This window comes from Myotis daubentonii, chromosome 12 (genome assembly GCF_963259705.1).
Source record: "Myotis daubentonii chromosome 12, mMyoDau2.1, whole genome shotgun sequence".
NCBI classification, from domain to species: Eukaryota; Metazoa; Chordata; class Mammalia; order Chiroptera; family Vespertilionidae; genus Myotis; species Myotis daubentonii.
In genome coordinates this window covers 42,804,222-42,832,065 of record NC_081851.1, presented here as the reverse complement: position 1 = coordinate 42,832,065, position 27,844 = coordinate 42,804,222, and positions in this window count along the sequence as shown.

Genomic DNA, 27,844 nt, shown 5'->3' with positions numbered 1-27,844 from the left:
TCTCAGTCCACATTGAGATGCTTTAGAAAAAAAAAAGACTTTATAATGAAATCATTTGGGCTCCAGATTTCAGAAAAAGAGGGCCCAGAGCTGAGTGCAAATAAGTTGCCGCATTTATGGGTTGTACGGAAGCGTCAGAGGCAGCCAAGAAGGAGCTGAGAAGAGAGCAGAGAGTCTGCGATGCCTTGGGAGACAGGAGGTAAGCGTGTTTCAGGACTGAGGATGTGTTGCTGTGTCAATTCTGCTGAGCACTCGAGTACAGAAAGACTGGAATGACTAGAATTTACCACATGGTGTGCATGGGGTGCTTTGTAAGAGCCATTTGGGTGGAGCAGTCTGGATAGAAGGCAAGTTGCAGAGAGTAAAGGCACAAATGAAAAGGAGGAATGGGAAATAATATGAGACACAATTGTTCCAAGAAGTTATGCTGTTGGGGGAGAGGAAACTAGGGCAGTACCTTGAAAGGTAGATGAGGTTAAAGGAGGCTATCTTAGAGCAGTGGTTCTCAACCTTCCTAATGCTGTGACCCTTTAATACAGTTCCTCGTGTTGTGGTGACCCCCAATTTCATTGTTACAAATTGAACACAATTAAAGCATAGTGATTAATCACAAAAACAATATGTAATTATATTTGTGTTTTCCGATGGTCTTAGGCGACCCCTGTGAAAGGGCCGTTCGACCCCCAAAGGGTCGCGACCCACAGGTTGAGAATCGCTGTCTTAGAGCTATGTGATACTGAAGTAGGTATATCTATGTATAGATGGGAACAATGGATTGAGGGGTGGTATGGGAGAAATAAAAACAGGAGAATCAGAGATAAATAAAGACAGAAAAGGAAGGGAGAGAGCAGGTAGGAAAGTGGTAACGCGGAGAATGGAACCAAGAAGGCTTTGAAACACACTTCCAGAGCAGCCCCCAGCCATGCCCAGATCAAGATGTACAGCCAGTGAGGCAGAGAGGAGATGTCAGCTGTGCTTATGGAGAGGGAAGCCATCACTCTGGCTAAGTCGTTAGCCGGTCTGTCGGCAGCCAGACCCTGGCCTCTGGCCAGCCACATATTGGGAACAGAGTAACAAGTCTCCTGGCAGGCGCTGTTGAAAAGGAAGGACAGTGTGGGTGAGTGCTGAGCAGCGGGAGGGCAGCCAAGACTGACTTCAGAAGGAGCAGACTCAGTGGGAGGCTGCAGGGAGAGCGCTGAGAGATGAAGCCCGGCTTCCCCCTTGTTTCTCTTACCTACATCGTTTGCAACGAAAGGGGTAGGGCTGCACTGAACTCATTTGTCCCATTTTGCCTCTCAGTTCTGCCTCTTCAGGGTGACAGCCCGGCAGCCGCCTGTCCCTTCTGCAGGACAGAGAGGCACAGCTGCCAGTTGCCCAGGAAGAAGAACCAGGGCGATGCTACAGCTGAGGGGGCCTCTGCAGCCCCCATGCTGGCCTCCCTTGGAGGCTGAGAGCCCCAAGCAAAGGGACAAGGGGAAGGTCCTGGTTGCCCATGTGTGAGGCCCAGGCTGACTGAGCCATAGACCACACAGAAGAGCAGACCTGGGCTCCTAGATCTACCAGAGCCCCTGGAGAGGGACATCTGCTACAACACAAACAATCATTCAGTGTTGCCACCAGCCTTAGGCCAGCGCGTTTCAAGCTTTTACTTGCAAGAGAATTATAAGGGGGAGATTGGGTCAAGATGCAAATTCCAAGTCCACAGATCTGGGTGAGGCCTGGGAGTCAGCATTTCTGACGAGGTCTAGGGTGATGCTAATGCCACGTTGCTCTGACCACACTCTAGTCCAGTGGTCCTCAAACTACGGCCCGCGGGCCACATGCAAATACAAATATTGCATTTGTTCCTGTTTTGTTTTTTTACTTCAAAATAAGATATGTGCGGTGTGCATAGGAATTTGTTCATAGTTTTTTTTAAACTATAGTCCGGACCTCCAATGGTCTGAGGGACAGTGAACTGGCCCCCTGTTTAAAAAGTTTGAGGACCCCTGCTATAGAGACTCCATGGGGGTTAAGACCTCTCTTCCTTGAAAACTACATATAAACTCGCCCACACAATCCCTTCATATCATGTGGGAGTCATATCTCCACAGGAGGCAATTCCCTTGTGGTTTGCCACCCCAGGATATGGGCACCTACCCCTCATGCTTATTGTCAAAATGTTGCCCATCCCCCAACCCTACCCAAGAGGGTCTTGGAATTCAAAGGCTATCAGAATCATCTAAGATACTTGTTAAAAATGCTGATACCCTTCCCCTGTGCTCATTTCCAGAGGCTCTGATTCAATAGTTCTGGGGCAGAAGGCAGGGATACACGTCATCAAGCTCCCCAGGTGATTCTGACCCAGGTAGTTTCACTGAACACACCTGAGAAACATCAAATACAAACTACAAACACCTAGGTTCACTGTTTGTGTATTGAAATCTGAAAAATCTGAGGACTTGAAGCAATGGAGCTGTGGCTGAGGAAGGTTAGGTGCTGAGGTTGGTGCCTCCCAAACATCCTCTACTGCAGTGGTTCTCAACCTTGGCTGCACATTAGAATCACCTGGGAATCTTTTTAAAATCCTGATTTCTGGGCCTCATCCTCCAGAAATTCTGTTTCTTTGTTACTAATGTTGTGGTCCCACCCCATAACAAAGAAACAGAATTTCCGGAGGATGAGGCCCAGAAATCAGGATTTTAAAAAGATTCCCAGGTGATTCTAATGTGCAGCCAAGGTTGAGAACCACTGCTCTAGTGTGATTACTTTGACTGCATGTTTGTTCCATGGACCCTGGCCTTCAGCAGACCAAATGCTGCCCCCTGGGGAGGTGAGAGCTATTTTTCAAGCATTGGTGATGGATTTGAACAGGCTGATCCTGGGTCCTAGGAACACCTCCCGACTAGCTGCTCTGTTCTTTCTTTAGTGGGCAGGTGCTTGGGTTTTTCAGACACTTCGCAGTCTTAAGACAAATAACCCTTTCTCCTGCTAAGGTAGCAGGCAGGAATCCTGTTCCACTATCCAGGGGCCTGAAGAATGTCACATGAATTTGCTTTCTTTACATCTGATTTTAAGTTTCTGGCCCATAAGGCTGGTGGGAAACTTGAGTGCAGTTATTATTGGTGATCTTAATTCCTCCAGGACGGTGTGAAATTCTGAAGACCCTTAGATCTTTAGCTCACACTGGTCCCTTTTCCAGGCCCCCGGAATCAAGTGACTCTATTCAGAGCTGCTCTGTGCCTGGCTCTTTGTGGAGGCTGGGGATGCCTGGCTTAGGACCCAGCTGCCCAGGTGTCCTGTTCAGCACCTCCCTCTGGAAATCTGCCACTTTCCCAGGACTCCGTGTGAGAGCAGGCCAGGGGTCAACACACCCTGTAGGAGCTGTGAGCCCATCACCTCCCCAGCCTTGGGGAACCCCAGTGCCTTCTTTCCCTTCTCACTTTGAATAAACCTGCCAAGAAGCGCAGTCTTTCAAAAGCCAGAAAGAGAGGTTTTCTGCAACATGAGCCATTTCTGAAGAAGTGTCAAATTTTCAAAAGGTTAAAAAGCATGGCTCTCATGTAAATATAAGATGAACACATGCCAAAGATTGTATTCAACCTCAATTTATGAGGAGACTGGTGAGACATTAAAACTGGCCCAAAGGGCATTTGAGACTCTTGAATATTAGGCAACTTAGTAGATTGCTGGGTTAGATGAAAAACTGGTTAATGTCCAACAGGGCCATAAACCATAACCCTGGGGGTTATCTGTTCTGCTGGACAGAAATTCTTTGCATCTCTACCCAGCAAAAGTCTATGTTAAATTCACCCCTATAGAGTTATAAAATAGCCTTAGTCAATAGAAAATCAAGTCCAACAGTGAACTAAAATAACATCTAGTACTAACTATTGGGGGGCCTATTTCCAAGTTTTGGACAATTTTTCTGGCAGAAAAAAATTAGCCGCTTAAAATTACCTCCTTGGAATGGGAGAGGGAAAATATAACAAGAACAAACCTCAAAATAATATCTCAATTATCCCAAAATCCAGAAACATATGACCCCCGTCAATATGACCTCATTATTATGCTAACAAAGTATTATGTCTTTACTCTGTCTCACCAAAAAACTCCCCTTTCCTACTAGGTGCAGTGGTTCTCAACCTTCCTAATGCCTCGACCCTTTAATACAGTTCCTCATGTTGTGGTGACCTCCAACCATAAAATTAATTTCGTTGCTACTTCATAACTGTAATTTTGCTACTGTTATGAATCAAAATGTGAATATCTGATATGCAGGATGTATTTTCAGGGGTTGCGACCCACAGGTTGAGAACCGCTGTTGGGGGAGGTGAGTGATAAGGGCACAAAACTTCTTCCTGTCCCACATAAAACACTAAGTAGAGGCCTCAGCCCTCTCGCCTGTCCCTGAAGCATTTCACAGATCCTTTTGAACACTGAAAATCCACTCAAACAGAGGACAGAGGGAAAGCCCACCCCCTCCATTCACCATCAAAAGCTGTACTCTTACTACAGCTTGCCCAAAGCCAGGCTACATCAAAGGATAGAGAGAAAAGAATTGGATACACAGGGACAAGTCACACCTGTGGCTGCACATTGTTACACAGAGGGCAGCAGCCAGAGAAAGGCACCTGTAGGGAGAATTCTCCTTCCTGAAGTCTGTGCCTCACTCTGTGCATTTGAGCCACAAAGAGCAGACCCCATTTCTGTGAGCAGATAGTATTTGCTTTTTAGCTCTTATTGGGCTGTTTCATTGAGTTCCACAGCTGTGCTGCTCCCCATCCCGGCTCCCTCTGCCCTATCTTCTCTTTGTTTCATATGAAACTCATTGGGAAGTCAGGCTTTGGGCAGGAGTCATTACAGCCTCTGGCAGAGATCCTGAGTGGGAGATCAGAGAGGCCGTGAGAAAAATGTCAAGCCACTGTTCCGACCGGATGTGTCCCAAGATGGGAGGAAGGTGGGTCTCACAGAAGAGAAGCTGTTATTCATTCCCAGTCTTTTTGATTGGAAGCCAAAGTTGCACACAGAGGTTAGGGAAGGGAGTTAATCCCAAACCTCTATAATATTCAGCTGGCCAGATTTCCTAGTGGATCCTCCTTCTGAAATGATTGCTTCATTCCACTAGAATTATGGTTCTGAGACTTTAGCATGCGCTAGAATCACCCAGACAGCTTGTTAAGTCAGAATCCTGACCCCAAATCCCAAAGTTTCTGATTCAGTGGTCCATTAATTTGCATTTCAAAAGTTCTCAAGTAATACTGGTTGTGGCTGATCCCGGCAACACACTTTGAGAATGACTACTTTTAAAAACTTTATTAAATACACGAATCATCCAAGGAATCTTATTAAAATGAAGATTCTGATTCATAGGTCTGGGGTGGAACCTGAAATTCTGCATTTCTAACGAGTTACCCGATGATGTTGGTACTGCTGGTCCCCAGACCGCACTTTGAGTGGCAAGTTTCTAAAGCAGTGGTTCTCAATCCTGGTTGCACATTAGAACACATCGGGAGGAGTTTTGAAAAATTCTCATGCACAGGCAACACATCACCAATTAAATCAGAATTTCTGGGAGTAAAGTCTAGGCATCATTAGTTTTTAAAACACTCCAAATGAATGCAGTCTGTAACCGAGTCTGAAGACTATTGTTTTAGAACAGTGGTTCCCAACCCTACTGCATATTTTAAATTCATAGGATGCTTTTGCAAAATATCTATTATTGAGTCACATGCCTAATGACCTCCAAACTGGTCTTCCCAATCTGCAATCCAATACACACACACACACACACACACACACACACACACACACACACACATGCCCACGTGCATGCACACACATGCACACATACCCACATGCATCCTTTGTCTTCAATATCTCCTTCTTGCCTTTAGAATACAAACAAAACTCAGAGTTTCTGGACATGGAGCCCGGGGCCTCCATATTTTAGAAATATCCCCAGTGATTTGAATGTGCAGACACTGCTCAGCCAGTCTCGTAATCACATTCCACCTGCTCTTTAACCTTCACCCATTAAATGTGGTCTGTCCACCCAGGCATGTAGAAACCTGCCTTGGCCAGTGGCCTCTTGTTGCTGACTGCTCCCACTTGCCTGTTCAGCCTACTATTCTCCCCTTTTATTGCCGTCATTGTTTGACCCCCTACATTTATTCTTTGCCTACCCAGAGCTGCCTTGAGGCTCCTCTGAGTTTCACCAAATATTGGACCCTCTTCTCTGTGTTCTGGCCTTGCTCTACATTCTCCCATACCCTGGCTTGACTTTTGGCTCTGTGCACTCCCTATCTCAGCTTCAGCCTCTCCCCCACCCTCCAATACTGGCTACCTGCTTAACCTCCCACACTGCGGATCTATTATGTAGACGTGAAAATATTGGCCTCCAAGGTGTGAGGTACTGTGCTTGGCAGGGTCTGCCATGTGAACCAAAACAGTCGTTGCCTGTGGGGAACTTTATATTCTGGTGTAAGAGACAGTGATCAAACCAATGTAAAATGACTACAGTCGTATGTGCTGGGAAGGAGAGGGCCCAGTGCCAAGGATGTCTATGAGAGAGAAGCCTTGCCCGAGGAGTGATATTTAAGCTGAGATCTAAGAGAACAGTAGGAGTTACCTAGGTGAAGAGGAGAGGAAAATGGGAGAGAAAGGGGTGGCATATAAAAAAGGCTAGGCTGTAGGAGGAAGATGGCATATTGGGAGACCAAAGGCCTGGGTGGCTACAGCAGAGGGAGAAGGAGGTGTGAGACAGTATTAGACATTCTATAACTTGTGTGGCACCCACTCCCTGGCCAAGATTCAGCACACAGCAGCCATTGTCCTGGTGTGGCCATCAGGGTAACCAGCTCTGGTAGGCCACACTTCGCATAACTGAGCAAGTTGTATGCCCTGGTTATGTGTGTAGTGAAATATACTTTTTCTCTTTCCTCTTCCTACCCCTTTCCCTAGGGTCTCTCCCTCCTTTCCTAGGAAAATGGGAACAAATCTATTGACTATTAGAGGAAGAGATGTGTATCGTAGTTTATTTTAGCTGGCCAAGCACAGGCTTGGCATCCAGAAGAATGATCAAAACAATCCTTTATTTTAGATCCAACTTGTGCATCTTCTGATCCATATGCTGTCCACAGGAGTTAGAGGTCTGGAAGGAACTCCTCTATTCCATTCATGTGCTCTTCACAACTCAGCAGTTGAAGTGTTTCCTTCCATCTTAGCTTTTGTAGGTCAGTATTATCTCCTTCAGCCACTAGAGAACAATAACAGACCTTCCCTTTGGAAGCCTCATTTACAATAAAATGTTCTGGGTGGAGGTGACTGACCAAAGTGAAGAAGGAAGTGTCCAAAGGGCTCTGATTCAGGAAAGAATTTCAGAGCTCCGGGCCTAAGGAGGTGCTCCCGAAGAACACAGGTGATTCTTGAGTGCCAAAGCGTGAATGGGAACCAGCCTCTGACCTGGCCCAATGAGGACAGCAGAAGCCAAGGGAGAAAAGATGCTAACAGAAATAACTGTAATTAAAAGTAGAAAAAAGTGACATGTTAAAGAAAAAAACCATAACTTCCTCAACTTGAAAAGGTTGAGGTATCTACAAAAAACTTCAGCTAACACCATACTTAATAGTGAGAAACTTAAAGCTTTCCCATTAAGATCAGGTACCAGGCAAGAATGTCCCTATTCACTACCCCTTTTTGACATTATACTGGAGGTCCTTGGAAATGCAATAAGGTAAGAAGAGAAAAGAAAGTTATATAGATTAGGCAGGAAGATACAAAGATACAAAACTGTCTTTGTTTATATATGACAGGACTATTTCTACAGAAAATTGAAAAGAATGAACCCAAAACAACAACAATAAAAGACAAAACAACTCCTGGAACTAATATATATTTATAGCAAAGTTGCACAATACAAGGTTGATATACAAAAGTCAATTGTTTTTCTACATGCCAACAATGAACAAGTAGAATTTGAAATTAAAAACAAAATACCATTTATTTTAGCACATCCCCCCCAAAAAATATTTAGGTATGAATCTAAAAATTAAATATATTAAGTATATATACAAGATATGTATTCAAAATTCTGGTGAATGAAATCAAAGAACTAAATGAATGGAGAGATATTCCATGTTCATAGATAGGAGGAGTTTATATTGTCAATATGTCAGTTCTTCCCAACTTGACCTATAGAGTCATGTAATCCTAACAAAAGCCTTGATCAGGAAGAAGTTAGCCTGCAGAGAGGATGAATAAGGGGGTAGGGGAAGAGCATATCTTTACTTTCTAAAGTGGTTCCATGAGATCCACTCTTTCCTTCTAATTCCCTTTTTAGTCCATTTAGTCTGTTTTAGTCTTGTAACCAAAGACTCCTCAACCAAGACAAGTAGGAAATAAGATCTCTGAAGCCATAAGCCCATGGAAAACTAAAAAGGGCTATGAAGACTAAATGTGGTAGAAGTCACACAGTGCCTATAGCAGGTTTTGCCCCTCCTTACTGGATGACTATTTAATTTAACATGGAGTCTAAGAATTCCAGAAAGTAGCAAACAAGGTCTGGTGAGGAGATGCTGCATGCCTGGAACTCCGTGTACCACTCCAATTTATAGCTGACCTGAACAGAGATTTGATACAATCTGAGATTTCAATGAAAGTTTAGTAACTAAGGTAAGAAAATTACCTGGGACAAATGGCTCTGAATCCTCACAGCCTCTTATTAATGATATGCCTTTAGATAATTCTTATGCTATGTAATAATTCTTTCATCCATGTAGTCATCCATCCATTCATTGATCCTGCAAATATTTATTTAGCACCTAAAAAATAACAGGCATTGGAGATGCCAAGACAAATAAGATAGGGCTGTGAGTACTGTTCATTCATAGAAATTTTACAACTTGTAATTATATGCATTAGTGAGATTCTTTGTTTAATCTCTCTTACAAACTATGTCAATTGTATAATGGCAGAAATATGTATTTCGTTCACTCTTGTATCCTAGCACCTGTCCGAGTTCCTGGTACACAATGCACTTAATACATATTTGGTGAACAAATGATGAATAAAGGGTTTTTAGTCTATTCAAGACTTAGAATTGTCTTTCTTCTGTTTTCATTTAACCCTTATCATATCCTGCCCCATAAAAGGAGATCTTTATAGGAGAATCAGGAAATAGTACATTTTGAAAGCTAGGTGACTAATATCCCACAGTGTTTGAAAATTGTAGGCTCTGTGACAGGTGCCTGAGCTAACAGAAACTGGTAATTAAAAATTCTCCCTGTAATGTAGATCTTCAATGTCTAGGGATCTTCCTTTTCTGGTGCCTCTCAGATTAAAATTGCTCTGGAGAAAAAGTGCATAAAATGCAGCTGATTCATTGACCTTGAGGAAATTGACCATGGAAAGCAGAGTTGAATGTGAGAAAGGATCATCTCTACACTGGCAGGAGGAGGTGGGCAGAGAGGACAAGAAACTCCTTGTACCGCTGTTCAGGTTGTGTCCTGCACATGGACACCCAGCCAAGGGAGTACGGAGGGGATGCAATATAGCCAGGCTCTTCTCTCTGGCAATGAACCCTGGCAAGAGGCTGTGTCAAAGGTGCCCTAAGCATCAGAGGTGGCCCAATGAGTCCTCGGCTTCTTAGGAAGACTGGCAAGGTAATGAGAGAGGGTATGGAAGGAACCTGCACTTAGCTTTCAGTCAGAAAGTAGTGAGGTGGAGTGCTGCCCGCGGTAATGGCCCCACTCTGTGAATCATTGCCCCCTCACCCACTCACACCCCTATACTTCTCTCTGGCACATTCAGTTCTCAGAGTGACAAGAGCTTTCTTCCAGTAATAGCAGGAGAAATGTGAGGACATATAAGACCAAAACTGTCAGCAAGAGGAAAAGAGATACTTTGCTTCCCTTAAGATGAAGGGGGATGGGGTGGCAGACAATGGGGCTACTAGGCTGTCTGTCTAGGTCTCTATACTGGCTGGCAATATAAAGCTTTCTTTCCTGGAATGTGGATAGGCTCTATTGACACTGGAAAGAACTTGTGTACACAGCCTAATAGAAAAACAATTTAGTACCAAATAGCTTTTACCAGTAAAAAATTATCTACACCAACCTCTACTCCTCATGGTGCATGGAAACTCCAGAGCTATTTCTAGCTCAAGATGCAGGGCTGCTGATGAACAGTGGGGCTTCTGCAGTTGATTGCTGATAGGACCGAGCTGTTGCCACCCCGCAGAGGTGCTAGGGACAGGCAGCTTGACTGCACATGGCCAGCACATGTTGGGTGGGTGGGAGGACATCTGGCTGATTGGAGTCAGGGAGGGATGAGGAGGATGGAAGGGGCTCTGAAACTCATTTTTGGAGCAGTAAGCTGAAGACACTGTGGCTCTGTGTGCCTCCAACACCACCTTTCTTCCAAAGCACTAGGCTCAAAGGGAACTGAAGAACAAAAACTCTAGGGCTATCAGTGTAGTTTCTGTGGCTGTTTCTCTTGCTTCAGATCTGGAATATCATTGCAGGGGCCAAGATACAGTTCTTCTTCCTGATGGTGAATATGACTAAAGAATGAATAATCTTAAGGAAAGTGGTCAAAAAAATTTTAATATATTTTTATTGACTTCAGAGAGGAAGGGTGAGGGAGAGAGAGATAGACACATCAATGATGAAAAAGAATCATTGATTAGCTGCCTCCTACACGCCCCACACTGGGAACCAGTCCTGCAACCCAGGCATATGCCCTGACCAGGAACTGAACTGTGACCTCCTGGTTCATAGGTCAATGCTCAACCACTGAGCCATGCCGGCCAGGCTGAAAGTGGTCAAATCTTAAAGAAAGTCATCAAAACATCATGGGGAGGCAGGAGAGGGGAAAGTATTGATTTCAACTACTATAAAATTTCATAGACTTTGAAATCAGATGAATTTGAGTTCAATTCATATTAGCAGTATGACCTTAAGCAGCTGCCCAATCATTTCCCTCATCTATAAAGTGGAGATAATCCTATGGCTAGTTTTACTTTGGTGGAGGGCAGCCCCTGCATGATCAGTTCTCTATTCAGAATTCTAAGCACTCCCTTCTTTTTTTTTAAAAAAAATATATCTTATTAATTTTTTACAGAGAGGAAGGGAGAGGGATAGAGAGTTAGAAACATCGATGGGAGAGAAACATCCATCAGCTGCCTCCTGCATACCCCCTACTGGGTATGTGCCTGCAACCAAGGTACATGCCCTTGACTGGAATCGAACCTGGGACCTTTCAGGCCACAGTCCAACGCTCTATCCACTGAGCTAAACCAGTTAGGGCAGCACTCCCTTCTTTTGAGCCATTGTAAAACCCAGGGTCCTGCTGACTCTTGTTCAACCTCTCCTAGGAGAGTATTTGTTGTTTTCTTTAGTCTTTATATTTCACCTTAATAGAAAATTTGCTATTTCCACACACTCAAAGAACAAGTAGAAATGTGACTTCCATTACATGTTATCTTACTTACATAAATGAAATACATACACTGCCTTGTTTTCAACTGCATAAAATATTTTTGCTCTCTAGGATGTAGGATGTCAGACATTGCTCCCTTTCAAAGCTATGTCTGAAGTGATAGTAATATAGGCACTGACATGAGTTTTGTAAGAATCAAGCATAAAAATACCTAGCTCTGTGCCCAGCATATAAGCACTAAGGAAAGAAGTGGCTTGGTGACAGGTATGTGTTTGCAAACACCTCACGTGGGCACAAAGATTGACCAATACCCTTCTAAACCAAATTAAATCTTACCTTGAGTTTCTTCTCTACATCTTATTCATTATTGGGCCTGGAATATTCCCCTCAAGTCACGAGAAGGTCTGATGAAGCTTACACAAAACAGAACTTTCAGGAGGCTCTCTGGCCTTCAGCCCACATTGGTCACTCACTAATGTGCTCATTGCTCAAGCACCCGGAAGGGGCTGCTCTCCTGCTTCCATTCCTTGCTTAGGTTCATAGCGTTTGTGGTGGTTGGAAGCTACTGTTCCTAGCACCCAGATCCACCATCTCCCCAGTCCTTTAGCTCATGACCTAGCTACTCTCTTCTGAGACTGAGTCCTCTATCTGGGTGACTGCAAAGAAGCAGGGAGCTTACCACTTGAGAGCCCCTGAGAGTCCCAGAGCCCAAACATTCCTTCTGTTCTCCAGCTCAGAGATGGTCTCCTTTCCCTGGATGGGAGGAGGGAGCTGGAGAGGGCTGCTTCAGTCCCTATTCCTCCAAACACCAAGTAATCTCCCTCCAATGAGGGCCATTTCCTTTTTAACTCACCTTCTTATTCTATTACCAAGTTTATTTTTGAGCAGGATATCATCTTATCCCTGGAATTTAGGACTCTTTTGCCATATTTTTATTTTACAAGTCATGAACACTCTCAGAGTCCCATTCAATCTGACACCAAAGGAAGATCTAAACCCAGAGAGCAGAAACTAGCTCAGGTCCGTTGAGAAGCAGAGCTCAGTCTTCTAATTCTTTGTTTTAATTTAATCATTTCCTACTCCCTTCAAGATAGCACAGTTCTTAACTTCACTGCTATTCTCAGTGAAATATCCTCTGCTTACCCTTCTCTGTTAGAGAACTTTCATAACTCACTTATAAGTTATTTCACTTGACTGCACTGTGTACTGGGGAGAAAGAGCGGCTCTATTTGAGTCTACCCTCTCAAGAAAGGAAATATGCTTTCCTGGGATTTTTTTCTGCAGAAGGCAGCCAGCAACACAACCATGTGGCCTCTATGTAAAACATCTGACTTTCTAACCAATGCTGTTAAATCTTGTTTTCTTACTCAGCAGGAGCTCGCTGAAAACTGACATTGTATTGCTGGCTGAGATCACAACTCTGCAAATTATTTCTAACAGTATGCAGTTTTTCTCAAATGAGTCAAGCAAGGTCAGCACGATGAGCATTTGTCTGATAACCTCTGGAGTTAATGAGCATTTTTGTTTATTTTGACGAAGGGAAGAGAGGAGGGGATGAAGACCTGAGATTGCAATCCAGAAAAGTTCTGCTATTGGCTATCCCCATTGATGTTTCTGAATTTTTCCATCTATGAAGGAACTGGCTAATAAAACATATGCAAACTTTGTAGTCTTTAATAGGTTTATTTCTGCTATTATCAAAAATCATCACAGTGTTAAAGAAGTAGATGTACCCCTGTTGACAATCCAAATAAATAAGGAAGCCCAAAAGGTGAAGAAGGATGGGAATAGCTCCGACAGACATGGCCAATGATAGAAAAATGCAACACCGTCTTTATCACACTCTCCAAAGCTCTGGTTCATTTCTGAACCAGGGTTGACATTCTACAGAGAGTTAGGAAGGACTTCAGCTAAAGATGATAAACACACAAGTGGAAGCCCTTCACTCACTCCAATCATTTAAGAACTGCTAGATAAAATACAATAAAAATGTTTTTAATATGTAACTAAGCATGAAGTCAAGAAAGGGAAATCATTGTTGTGGAAGCAAAAAGAGCTCAAAGTCAGAAATGAATAGGAGTTGTACTGTGTATAAAGTGATATCTAAATTCACATTATCTATAGAGCATGCAAACCCAAGCTGTGATATTAATGTTAAAAACTCATATTGACCTTGATGTAAAAATATGAGTTCATTGAAAGATAGGCTAAAAAGACTCCAAACGAAATTATGTTCAAGGATAAGAAGACCCAATATTGTGAAGATCAATTTGCCCCAGCTTATCTGTAGTTTCAATCAAAAGTTCAAAGAAAACGTTTTGTGGATATTCTGCAGAAAAATCCCAGTGGTTTAAAAAAATATATATGGAAGGACAAAGGGCAAGAAAGAGGAGATAGTCCTGAAGAAGTAGAAGAAGGTGGGAGAGGACTTGCCCTTCAGATATCAAGAACTTACTGTAAACCCTAGCAATTAAGACATGGGGGAGGGAAGAACTGATGGAAGGTGGGGGGATGGGAGAAGGAATAGACAAAGAACCCATTCCAATGGAATGAAAGAGAGCTTAGAAATGAACGCACCATAGGAGAAAAGCTTGATTCATAACAGAGAAAACATTACAGATAAGTAAAGAAAGTGAGGCAGCAATCAAAAATGAAACTGGGACAATTGGTTAACCATACCAAGAAAAAAAAGAAAAGAAAGAGAGAAACTGAGTTATTTCCTCATACATTTTCAATCCCTTAAATGTCAAAAGGTAAAACAAATATTTTATTAAATATATAGAATGTTCTTATGACCATTGAATAAGAAAACTTTTCATAAATAAATCATGAAATGTGTAAAAACATAAAAGGAAGTATTCATAATTTAAATACATGAAAATATAAAACTTGTTTATTCCAATATGTCATTATAAGAGTGAAAAACAAAATATAAAATGAGAGAAAAAAGGTATTTGAAACAAACATAACCAGCAAAGGATTAGTCATTTGAATACATAAAGAACCTCTCTGAATTGATAAGAAAAAGACAACATAATAAAAAAGGAGCAAAATGGGGACTGTCAAGGGCGGGGGGAAAAAAGGACACATATGTAATACCCTTTGTAATACTTTAAGCAATAAAAAAAAAAGGAGCAAAAGTCATGTATATCATTTCATGGGGGGAAACAAAATGTCTGGTAAGTGTGTACAAAGAGGAGTAACATCAAGCCATCAAGTCATTGACGAAAACTTCAGTTCTTCCTCTGGGCACATGGTAGAGGTTAAACATGTGACTTGCTTTGGCCAATGAAATGTGATTGGAAGCTTGACATTCTCTAAGCAGTTGCTTGCCCAAACCCTCCTCTCTTTTCAACATTTGGACAGAATTTCCTACCCATGGCATACCAACTGGTGATATTCCAGGTGATGGAGGCTCAGTCTGTCAGCCTCCATTCTTGAGTGAGAAGGTGTGTGACAAAGCTGAACCAATTTGGGGTGAATATAATAAGCATGAAAGAGAAATAATCTTTTGTTGTTGAAAATTACTATTATTTGAGGTTGTTTCCATAGCATGACCTAGATCACTAGTTCTCAAAAGTTGCCATATATTAGAATAATCTGGAAAACTTTAAAAAATGCCAAGGTTAATTCCAAACCAATTAATCTCTGTGAATGAGGCATTCAAATTTTTTTAAAGCTCCTTAGGTGGCCCTGATATACAGCCAAGGTTGAGAATCAAGGATCTGACCAGCCTGAAGGAGGCTATAAAAAGGAAACATTCAGAACACACAAAAAGAAGAGCTCTTGAAAATGTAAAGCATAGTAGCAGAAATGAAAAATTCAGAAGAAAGATTGGAAGGCAAAATTTGAGGAAAATTTCCAAAGAGTAGAACAAGAGGACAAAGAGTTTGAAACTGAAAAAGAAAAATATAAGAAATCGAGAGGGCCTGCCCAGATCCTACATCTGCAAAAGAAAAAAGGATGGTGGGAGGTAGGAGTGGGGTGGAAGGGGGAGAGGTTCCAAAAAGAGAGAATAGAATAATTGAATGAGGAAGAAATAGTCCAAGAAATAATGTAAAATTATTTCCCCAAACTGAAGGACCTGAGCTACCAGAATGAGAGGTCAGCACACATCATACTGAGTGATCAAACTGGTCGGATGAACTCCCAAGGGGACATTCTGCATATTAGGCTTTTATATATATAGATGGGTTAGTGTGAACCCCACAGATAAAAGGCTCAATCCTAAACGACTGCCCCCACTTTATCTTTATTTTTTATTTTTTTAAGATATGGATTTTTTTAGATGCCATCAGAAGTCTGCACCCCACATACTTCAGACAACTGGCTATAAATAGGGGGTTCCCATAATCCCCTCTTTAGGTTCAATAGTCTACTAGAATGGCTCACAGAATTCAGCAATACACTTTACTTTCATTTACTGGTTTATTATAAAGAATATTTTAAAAGATATAAGTGGAGAGGTACATAAGGCGAGGTCCAGAAGGGTCCCAGCACAGGAGCTTCTTTCCTGTGGAGTTAGGGTGCACCATCCATCCTCCTGGCACATGGATGTGACCACTGACCAGGAAGCTTCCAAACACCATTGTTTAGGGGTTTTTATGGCGATTTCAGTTCATAGACATGATCAATTATCAACTCAATCTGCAGCCCCAGAGGTTGGGAGTGGGGCTGAAAGTTCCAGGCTTCTCATCAAGGCTTGGTCTCTCTGGCCATCAGCCCCCATCTGAAAGCTATCTTGGGGCCTGTCAAAAGGTGCCTCATTAGAACAAAAGATGCTTCTATCCCCCCTATCACTTAGGAAATTACAAAGAATTGAGGAGCTCTGTCAGAAACTGGGAACAAAGACCAAATATCTTTCTATGATACCACACAAGGTCTCAAAAATGTATCTTCCAAGCACCCTTTCTCAAGAAGCTATTAGAGGAAACACTTCTTCCAAACCAGGGACTAAACCGAGAGAAAGGACGAGTGATTCAGCTCCAGAGATGAGCAGAGGCATCCCCGTGTGAGAGTGGGAGGGGAGCCCAGCTAAGGCACATTAGGAGGCTCCAGGCAAGTCCTCCAGGAAGGGGAAGGATGATGGGATACCTGCTGTGAAAGGCTGAGAGGAGGTTTAAACAACTGTCAGAGGGCTGGGATTAAATTTGTGATAAATTCATAGACAACTAAGCAGCCAAAACAAAACAAACAAACAAACAAACAAACAAACAAAAACACCCCACAACTATTGATTCCATGGAAAAGAAACTGTTATAGGAAAGGAAAATTATTCTTAGCACACTAAGTGGCCCAGCAATCCAGGGTGTTAACATAATTATAACAATCTAAGCACTGAATGCTGATCTAATCAAATTAGAATATAACTTTTAAAAAATGAAATACAAGGGAGGCTGGGTGACTGTGGTGGAGCATGAGGGTGAAAGAGAGCCATGCCCTTACTTTCCATAATGTGATTGCAATATAATGGCACCAAATGAATAAACAGACAAGAAAAAACAATACAATTATGTTATTTGGGACAGAGAGCCGTAAATCACAAATAATCAGTTAAAAGAGTTGAAAGTAACTTCTCTGAGGAGGGAGCAGAGGATTGCTTTAGAGGACTATTTCACTCTTTGAATGATGAGCATATATAACTTTTTAAAGATAAAAACTGCTTATCTGGCTGATTGATAACAACAACAACAAAAACCAAATAGAAAATCTATGAATAAAAAATAAAGCCATTGGAATGAAAAGCTCAAGAGATGGATTAAACTGAGAAATAGACACAGCTCTCCTCTGGAATTTTTTGGGCCAACCACTAAAGCAGGAAAACTAGGATGAGACTGTGTAGAGCAAGGGCCATGGGCAGGAAAGTGAGGCCTACTGAGCAGAGCAGGGAGATTTCTGAGCCAGTTACCATTGTCCTTCCCTCTCTTTCTTCTCTACAGTTTGGCTAATGTCCCAAAAACAGGAAGGGCAGCTAGCAGTGCTTCTCCTCTCCACCCTGGGGAGGGACTTGATTTTCAGGGTCCCCTGCTGCCCCGACCCCCCAGCAACGGCCATGAACAGTAATTTGCACTTGGTTTAAGCATTTTATCCTCACAATCACATGATGAGGTAAATATTATTACTTTCGTAATTAAAACTGAGGTGCACTGAATTAAGGAACTTGCTTTAAGTTACCCATTGGTGAGTGATGGATTTGGGATTTGAACCTGATTTTCCTTTTCAAGCTCTTCCCTGTGCCCTGAATTTTTAATGCCACTTCTCCTGCATGCAAACCTGGTGTTTTATGAGTTCTACCAGGGGAGGAAAGTCTGTTTGCTCATCATTGTTTCTCTCCATACCTAGTTTGTCTTTGGAGTTCGCATTCTCAACTATTGTGTGATAATGTGTCTTATTACAAGTACACTGATCCCTACATGAAGTCTCCCATAAAATAGCAAGGAGCTTATCTTTGAAAACAGGTTAAGGATCCCTCCTGTAGACAAATGAGTGTAAGCTGCAAGCAGCTTGAATTCATAAAACAGAGGAATGCATAAATGCTTATTGATTTTATTTATTCTCTACCTTATTTTTTTTAAAATATGAAGCAGCTTCCAAAAATGTCATATAAAGAAGTCGATAAAACGTGGGCAAATTAAAAAAAAAATAGTCAAAGAAAGTGGATAAATGAATATGCCAACTGAAAAATTTAAGAAAGTTGCGGTATCTAAAAATACAATCCAATTATGAGCCTCCTGGCAGCCACGATAAAGAAATGCAAGTAATTGCAAAAATCTCAAAAATAGGAGAGAGTCAACTGAGTGTTTATCTCATGTACAAGTTAAGTATGTGATAGAGAAGGAAGAGTAGGCAAAATATCGTATGATTGTATATTGAGTCACTGTGATTTTGGCAAAAGTTACCACTTTTCTTTCATCAAATGGGAAAGTAAATTTGGAAAAACTTCACGTGGCCTCTCTGTCTGGCTTGAAGCTATTTGGCTCATTTCTTAGGCTTACAACATTAAAACCACAATGCAGATTGCTTTCCTAAGTCGTTAGAGCCTAAGACGAATCAAGCTAATTCAAGGTAAATAAGGAGTCAACCAGCAGAGATCCAGGTGGGGCTGAACCCAGAGCTGGAAAAGTGGGATATGAATATATTTCCCATGTTCACAGGACTTGTTGGCAACCCGCTTCCTCTGCCATGTGGAGGAATTGATCATGCGGATTTTGGAAAGCCGTGGTATTCTTAAGTCAAATTGGGATGGCAGCCAGCAGTAGACTGGCAGCCAAGTGTGCCAGACATCGGAGTTGAGAATAGTCTTTGGGTGATCCTGGGATCCTGGGTGACCGGGAAAGATAGCAGCCATAGCCACAGTGATATTTAAGAGAAGAGAAGACAGCCAGCCAGGGAGAAGTTTGTGTCTGCACCCTTTCTTGTCTCCTTGATCTGGTATCCCAGGCCTCCTGCGACCCTCTCTTTTCTGGGAAACTGGTGTTGACTCTAATAGAAAGACTTAGAATTCAATAGATATTTAAATGACTATTTGAAGTTACCAAAACGGTCTTCCCTAATGGAGCTGAGTCCACTCTCAGCATAGCCATCACACCTTCTTCCAGCAGCCACCCGATCTCTCTGCTATAGCCAAGCTTTTAGGAGGAGTTGTCTACACTTGTTGTCCCTAGTTCTAGCTCCCATCCAATATTCCAGTGAAATTGTTCTGGGCAGAGTAGCAAATAGCCTTCTTGTTGCTAAGTGAGCACGTCTCAGTTCTTGTTTGACTTGGTTTCCTTGAAGTAGGAGATTATCCTCTCTTTGGAAACACTTTTTTTTTTGGCTTTTATAACTCCACTCCACTGTCTCCTGATTTTCCTTTTTAAGCTCTTCCCCTGTGCCCTGAATTTTTAGTGTCCCTTCTGCATGTAAACCTGGTGTTTTGTGAGTTTTATGAGAGGAGGGAAGGTCTGTTTGCCCATCATTGTTTCTCTCAATACCTAGCAAAATGCAGTGCATATAGGAGGTGATCAATAAATATTTTTGAAGAAATGGACAAAGATAAGTTTTGTTCATATTTATTTTGGAATTTTTATTCAGAGGACCAAAAATAAGATTGGTAATGGTTTACAATGTTAAAATATATTGAAACTTTTAAGTGAAAAAAAAAGAAATCATGAAAACCAAATAAAAGTGGAATGACATTGGCATACTAGCTTCCTAGGATGAATTAGTTACAGCAATGGAATATTAAATTTCCTGCTGATTTTCCTGGTAGGCAAAACAAAATGAGAAATGCATCAAGTTAAGTAGTTCTCATTGGCAAATAAATAAAAGGAAAGGAAGCATTCAAGTTTAAGTATGAATAAAAGCATTTTCTGGTACTGAATTTTAGTTGATGTTTTATCATAGTTACCTTTATAAGGTAATACATTGGGTAGTGTCTTTGTTCATTATTTTTCAGAATATACAGATGCTTCTCCAAATTGTTCTTTTAGATACCTGGATGATACTAATAGATGGAGTAGGCATTTCCAGACAGACTATAGCTGTCTTAATTCGGAAAGTGGATTGGGATTGGGTAGAATGAACTCCTTCTGGGTACCAGCCACCCAGAAGATGCATTCATAATGTGAACCCAAATATCAAGGCTCTCTGGCCCTTGTTGGAAAGCCTAAGGAAATTTTGGTGGAGTCCAGAGAGGACTAGTTCTATGGATTTTCACAGGGAAACACACAGAAATCTTAATTTCATTGTTATTCTGAGATTTAATACTATGGGCTCATAAAAGCTCCAATTTGGAAGTGGGGAAAAATCTGTGTTCTGACAATCGGTGCTCTTGGGAACCTGTGTTGTTAAAGTCCCAAAGGGAGGCCAGCTGAGATGGGATTTCTGCTCATTGCTTCCCTCTCCTGCCAGACTGGGTTAAATCTGACAAAATCCAAAGTACCAAAAATGCTAACAATTGAAGTCCAAAGAGGTAGAAAGAAAAATACCCTTCTTCTTTCCCCTCTTCCTCCTCCTCCTCTTCCTTTTTCTTCTTTTTCTTCTTTTTCTTCTTCTTCCTCTTCTTCTGTCACACCCTCAGTGTTGTTTTTGTGTGTGTGTGTGTGTGTGTGTGTGTGTGTGTGTGTGTGTGGTTTTTGTGTGTGATTTTTACAGATAGAGGAAGGGAGAGGGAGAGAGGAGAGAAACATCCATGTGAGAGCAAAGCATCTATTGGCTGATTTCTGCATGCCCCCCACTGGGGATTGAACCCAAAAACCAGAGCACGTGCTCTGACTGGGAATCAATCAGCAATCTTTTAGTGCACAGAACAGATGCCCAACCAACTGAGCCACACTAGCCAGGGCAACCCCAGATTATTCTTAACCCCCTCTCAAACATCCAATTTAAAAATGGAATTGATAATGGGAGTTAAGAGGCAAGATTTTCATTGAGGATTTTTGGAGAAAGCCAACAGTATGCTGAGGGCCCCCAACATCCTGGCACACAGATGAGAGAAATGAAGGATGCATCTTCTTCCCCTCACAAGAGAGAGGATTAAAGAGAATTTAATGAGCCACTTTCGGTTTGGGAGACATGGTGGATTGCACCAGCATGGAAAACCTAAATGTTTTGGCTAGCAACCTTGATAGTAGAGGGAGGAGAGAGGATAGGCTGAGTGGGTGTAGGGCAAAGGAGTGGGTGTAGGGCAGCAGACTGGGGTAGAGGGACCTCAGCTGAGAGAAGCAGATATGTCACTAAATTTCTAGGAACCAAGGAAGTGTAGGCAACCATTCCTATCTAGACACATTGACCCTTGTCCTGGGAACTAGGGTGGGAGAACTCAGTGATGTTGAGGGTGTCTCTGAAAAAGACTAAACTGTACAGGGCAAACCCTGAAAAGGTTCATCCTGAATTTTCCTGTGCCCTTCTCCAGTTCTCCACAGTGCCATTTCGAAGGGATCCTGGAAGACAAAACCAAGTTTGTGTGTGGTGCCTGCCCCAGTCACCCTGATGCGCCTAGCAGGGACACAGGCATGCCCATGCTCGTTCCTGCCCTGAAACTGGGTCACCGAGGGTGAGGGCGAGGGCAAGGGCGAGGGGGTAGAGTCCACTGAGGGCAGGCTTAGGATCCCAGCGCATTTAGAGGACAGGCCCTTCCCTGGGGGCAGAAGCAGGAAACCCAGCTCACTCCCTGGCACTTGGGAGCTGGGGAGTGAGGACGATGGGGGAGAAGCTCCCGGCTCTTGGCAGGAAGGATGGAGAAGGGAGTGAAGGGCAGAGCCAGTGCTGGGCTTCTGATGGTGCCCAAGGACCAGGCCTCGCCACCAGGAGCCGGGCAGACCACTCACCCAGGAAAGTTAGTCCCCGTGACGCACCCTTGGGCCCAGGCTCTGGGAAAGAAGACGAGTTTAGAACCCGAATCAAAAGGAGGTATAATTAGACTCTGCACGTAGACACAAATGGAAGTGTCATACCTGCCCTCACCCCACTGAAAGTGCCCTGAGCACTTCGGAAGAAAGGCGCAGTGAAAATAGGAGGTAATATTATTATCATCTTAATTATAATTGGAACCTACAAGTCGAGTCTTGAAAGACATTTATAGCACATCCTGACTTGTTTAGGTCAGCTTCCCAGAAAGAGGGGAAAAAATACTTGCACATTTTTCATTTAGGCGAAGAAACAGGTCCACCAGCCAGGACCGCTCTCTGGAGCGCCCCTATTTTAAGGATGGCCTTTGGGGCTCAGGTATACTAAAGGCCGACTAGAACCTAAAAGCTCTACATGGTCGAAAATAGGCTTGTTTTTTAGCTTTGGAGGGCTCCGGGCCAATTGGAAGCTTCTACCCACTGTGAAGTAATTCGGCTGGTAAAATAGCTGGTAAATTGTCCATGACTCAGGGTTCCTTGAGAGATGAGGTCTGCAAAGCAGAGCAGGAGGGGAGGATGCTGAACAAATATCTAGGGGAGGCTGAACAGTTCTTGATTATTCCAACACTTATTGTCCAGGTAGAGGATAATCCAGACTTGCCCGACTTTTCCCCTTTGGTGGCAGAGCAGGGCCAGAGGGGGAAAAAGGCTACCTGCCTATTTAGCTAATGAAAAAGTCCACAAGAGCATGTTAGGGTTGATGGGCCAGTGAGGTCTCTACGTCTGTGGATTTCAGGCACCCACGCTGCTCCGGTGCCTGGAGCACTTTGGAAATGAGCAATCTGATTGGCAGAAGCGCTGGAACCACAGCCGTGTGGCGCCTACGTGGAGCAGCTCGGTCTGCCGTCATGCCTACATGAAGCAGCTTGGTTTGCTGGCTTTGTGACTGATGAAGACAAGTGTTGCATAACAACAGCTTATGAAAAACTGTTTTTTAAAAATCGTGTACCTGTGTCATAGTCACTGAGGACTTCATGGAGATGCAACCAGAGATTATTTTGCTTCTATCCCACCTCCTATTCTCAAAATGTGGGCTACCCAGAGACTCTTTCATGCCTAGCACTGCCCCATCTCACACTCTGAACCCATTTCTCTCTTTTTCTTGTCCTCACCTGAGGATATAATTATTGATTTTAGAGCGAGAGGAAGAGAGAGTGAATTGTCAAAGTGAGCGAGAAACATCGATCAGTTGTCTCCCATATACACCCCCAATGAAGAATCGAACCTGCAACCTTTTGGTGTATGTGAGGACGCTCCAACTAACTGAGCCACCCAGCCAGGGCTGAACTCATTTCTTGATCCTCTTTCCCTTCTTCACCCAGTTCCCACATCCCAAACTTACCCATCCTTAGTGAGTCTCTTCCTTAGGGACTCCCGTCAGCAATGTTGAATTAATGTATCCCTTCTAGATAACATTTACTCACCCTTGTGGAGATGTGTCTCACCTAGGAGACTGGTGGGAGTGTCTGAGGCATCAACAGCCCGAGGTAATTGGGTGCAGGGGACTCTCAACCGCACTAGACACACCAAGTCTGACACATGTTGGAGGAACAGAATTTTTCCTCCAATACTGCTTTGAGTTTTTGGCAACTGTCCTTAGTCAGGTAAGTTTTCCTCTTTCTAAGGTTCTAATCCCTAGGTTTGTCATGACTCACATTTAAAAACAAATTATAATCCCCCCTCCCCCCCACCCATGGGAAGAAACTTAGAGTCTGCTCCAAAAACTTTGGATAAGGAAACTGATTTTTCTTCTATGATCATTACATATTTTTCACTCAGAAGAGTGGTTTACTGAAGTCAAGAGCATTTTGTTATGCCTTCTGGGTAATTCTGTGCCAAAATTCACAGTGTCAAGAGAACACGGTTATTAAGAGCAAACCATACACCCCCTTGTCTATTTCTCCACAGGCTTTAGCCTCGGGGGTCAGAGCCAAGTGCCAGTTCTTCCTGCTAAGAATGTTCACAATTTGGTCTCTGCCAGCAATGAGGACTGTAGTGTGAATGTGAGAATTCTTGCTTTAAACTGGCTAGCTAGACCCACACGTTGTAAATGTCATTTCTTGGGATCCTGTTTTAGCTAAGAAACCAGATTTCACCAGTGGCACGGAGATGAGCTGGTGATGCTGTATAAGTTCTGAATCCTGCAGGGAGGGGCTCTTTTGATGCCTTTTTTAAAAAAAACATATTTTTTTATTGATTTCAGAGAGGAAGGGAGAGGGAGAGAGAGATAGAAACATCAATGACTAGAGAGAATCATCGATCGGCTGCCTCCTACACACCCCCACTGGGGATCGAGCCCACAACCCAGGCATGTACCCTTGGCCGGAATCGAACCCGGGACCCTTCAGTCCGCAGGCCGACGCTCTATCCACTGAGCCAAACCGGCGAGGGCTTGATGCCCTTTTCAATACAACCGATATACTTCTCATACTTATGAACCTTTTTAGGACAAGGTTAACCCTCAGTATCGCTCTATAAATCTGACAAAATGAAAATCAAAGTCTGTACTTCTGCAAGCTGCTTAACTTCATCTTCTGCCTTATCACATTTGATGCAAACTGCTAATGTAACAGAAAGTTTGAAAACTCTCTGCTTGCTTTCTAGCAATGGGGCAATATGGGTTCAATATACACTAAAAAACAAAACAAAACAAAAAAAAACAGGAAAAATGCATCATGTATTTAAAATACAGATGTTTATATAACAGGATGACAATTCTGGACCTTCCCCTTTAAAAACTAATGTCATACCCTGACCGGTTTGGCTCAGTGGATAGAGCGTCGGCCTGTGGACTGAAGGGTCCCAGGTTCAATTCCGGCCAAGGGCATGTACCTTGGTTGTGGGCACATCCCCAACAGGGGGTGTGCAGGAGGCAGCTGATCAATGTTTCTCTCTCATCGATGTTTCCAATTCTCTATTCCTCTCCCTTCTTCTCTGTAAAAAATCAATAAAATATATTTTTTTAAAGTAATGTCATAATACTTGACCATGTAAAGTCAGTATCACATAAACCTTGAATTCTCAGTTGTAAGGTAAGAGATGTTACCTCAAAATAGAAGAAATTGTCTTCTTTTAGAATCACTAGATATATCATTTTACGTGGGTAGGGTTTGCAATAAAAGAGTTCAGCTGGCAGTTAAGCACACCCCCTAAGAGGGTATTTACTCACAGAGAAGTACACTGTGCATGCAAGCTGCAGTCAGATATTCTACCGTGTTTTAAAATGAGCTTCATTAAGGCTTATACTCACTATAACTAGTATACATGTGTATTCAAATGAAATACAGTATTCCCACTAAGTGCCAGATTTAACACAAATGTGTCATTTTGGCAGGCAATGACGACCATGTTCAGTTAAAATTTTCTGTTGCATGTTCAGTACTAATAAAGTTAAAGTTAGGGTTGAAAAAAATAATCATTTATTGTTCAAATTACAATAAATTCTTATTTGCCTGGAATCCAAACGGCTAGAAACATCAAATACCAGAAATGCTTTGGAAACATCCTGTTTGGTTTTTATGATGTGATTAGTAACTAAGCTCTTAAAGAGATGTATGTAACTACAAAAACAGAAACTTCCAGGCTGCACCTTAATAGCTGGTTTCATCTGCAGTTAGAGTCCTCTGCTCTAGGTTTTGTGCTCATGGGAGGGTCCTGTGTGGCTCTGAAGAGTTGATGCATCCATAGAGCAAAGAGGTAGAAAATGGTAGTAGTGAAGTGTGTGGACTCTGATGGCCGCTGACCTGGGTTCAATTCCCATCTACTTGCTGTGATGCCGGAAGCCAATTCCAGCATGTCAGCAAGAGCTGAATCATCTGGAGTGGCAAGGGCATTTCCCCAAACCTGAAAAGGGATGATTGTTTGCTGCCAGACAGCTCAGGGCATCTTAATCTACATGTTATTGCCTCCTACTGGCCAAACACCTGAACAGCCGTAGGCAGTTCCCCAATCTGACAATGCTTCTGTAGAAACCCTATCCTTTGATGTATATATCTACCACGCCTTAGGACAAATTGTGTTAATAAAAAGCAAGGGGTCCTGAGATGAGGAGAATTTAGTTCCTTTAGCAAAGTCTTCTCTGACTCCCTCTAATGCCTTTCAAGATGATGTTTCGTCTCTGGACTCTTTAGTAATTTACGCACAGACCTTCTCCAGATTTCTGAACCCTTTTAGATGCCAGTGGTTGGATCAAGACCACCGGCGTTACTATGTGACTTTGGGCCACCTGTTAATCTTCTTTAACCACAGTTTCCTTACCTGTTAATATGCAAATAAAGTCATATCACAGAATTGTCATGAAAAATATATGAACATAGAGAGCCTAGCATAATGCTAGCACATAGAAGGCATTAAATAAGTATCAATGATTATTATTTCCAAACTAAAGGCCCAGTGCATGAGTTCGTGCAGGGGTGGGGTCCCACCAGCCTGCCCTGATGGGGGCCGATCGGGGCCAGGCCACTGGGGGGGGGGGGTTGGGGAAGGGGATGCAGGAGGTTAACGGGCTGGCCTCGCCCCCCCAGGGTGATGGGGGCTGATTGGGGGCCAGGCTGGCAGGGCCAGAGAGGGGCCACAGGAAGTTGGGGGCGCCGATTGGGGTCCTGATCGGGCCGGTTGGCCACCGCAGTGTGCATCATAGCAACCAGTTGTTCTGGTCGCTTGCCACTTGGCTTTTATATATATATAGATGTTCTTTTCCTGGTGGATCCTAACTTTCAGTCTATGCCTTAACCTGACTGAAGAAGTGATAGGACCGTACGTGAAACCTCGCCCCACCAGCCGGAAGAGCCACCACAGCTGTGAACAGCACCCACCAGAGGAGCTGCTGACAACTGAAGAGCAGCTGCTACCGCAACCGCCCGAAGAGCAACCACAGACCAAGGAGTCACTGCCACCAAGGGAGCAACCACTGAACAACTCAACGTCTAGATATGTCAGTGAGATCAAACATGGGTAGACAAAGAAACCCCCAAAGGAAAGAGAAGGAGGACTCTCCAGAAAAGCAGCTAAGTAATACAGAGGCATGCAACATGACAGATAAAGAATTCAGAATAAGGATCCTAGAGTGCATAAACCGGATGGAGGAAAAAATCGACAACCTCTGCAAGAAGCAAGAAGAAACAGATGAAAAAATCGATAACATATGGAAGAAGCTAGAAGAAACAGATGAAAAAATCGATAACATATGGAAGAAGCTAGAAGAAACAGATGAAAAAATCAACAACCTAAGTAAGACCCAAGAAGAAATGAAGAGTGATATAGCTGCAATGAAAAACTCCATTGAAAGTATCAACAGTAGACTAGGAGAAGCGGAGGACCGAATTAGTGAATTAGAAGACAAGGAAGCAAAACACACCCAAAATGTACTGCAATTGGAGAAAAAAATTAAAAGACAGGAGGAGAGCCTAAGGGAGCTTTGGGACAACATGAAACGAAACAACATACGAATAATAGGAGTACCAGAACAACAGAAAGATGAACAAGGATTAGAAAACCTACTCGAAGAAATAATATCAGAAAACTTTCCTGAGGTGGGGAAGAAAAAAGTCACACAAGCCCAGAGAGTCCCAAACAAGGTGAACCCGAAAAGACCCACACCAAGACACATCATAATCACCATGGCAAATGTTCAGGACAAAGAGAGAATCTTACAGGCTGCAAGAGAGAGACGGAAAGTTACATACAAGGGATCTCCCATTAGATTGTCAAATGACTTCTCAACAGAAACACATCAGGCCAGAAAAGAATGGACTGAAATTTACAAAGTGATGCAAAGCAAAGGACTGAATCCAAGAATACTCTATCCAGCAAGGCTATCATTCAAACTTGAAGGGGAAATAAGAAGCTTCACAGACAAAAAAAGACTAAGGGAGTTTGTCACCACCAAGCCAGCAATGCAAGGAATGCTAAAGGGACTGGTATAAAAAGAAGAAATAAAAAGCTCAGAAAGAAAACAGCCACACAAAAAAAGAAATGGCTACAAACAAGTACCTTTCAATAATAACTTTAAACGTAAACGGACTAAATGCTCCAACCAA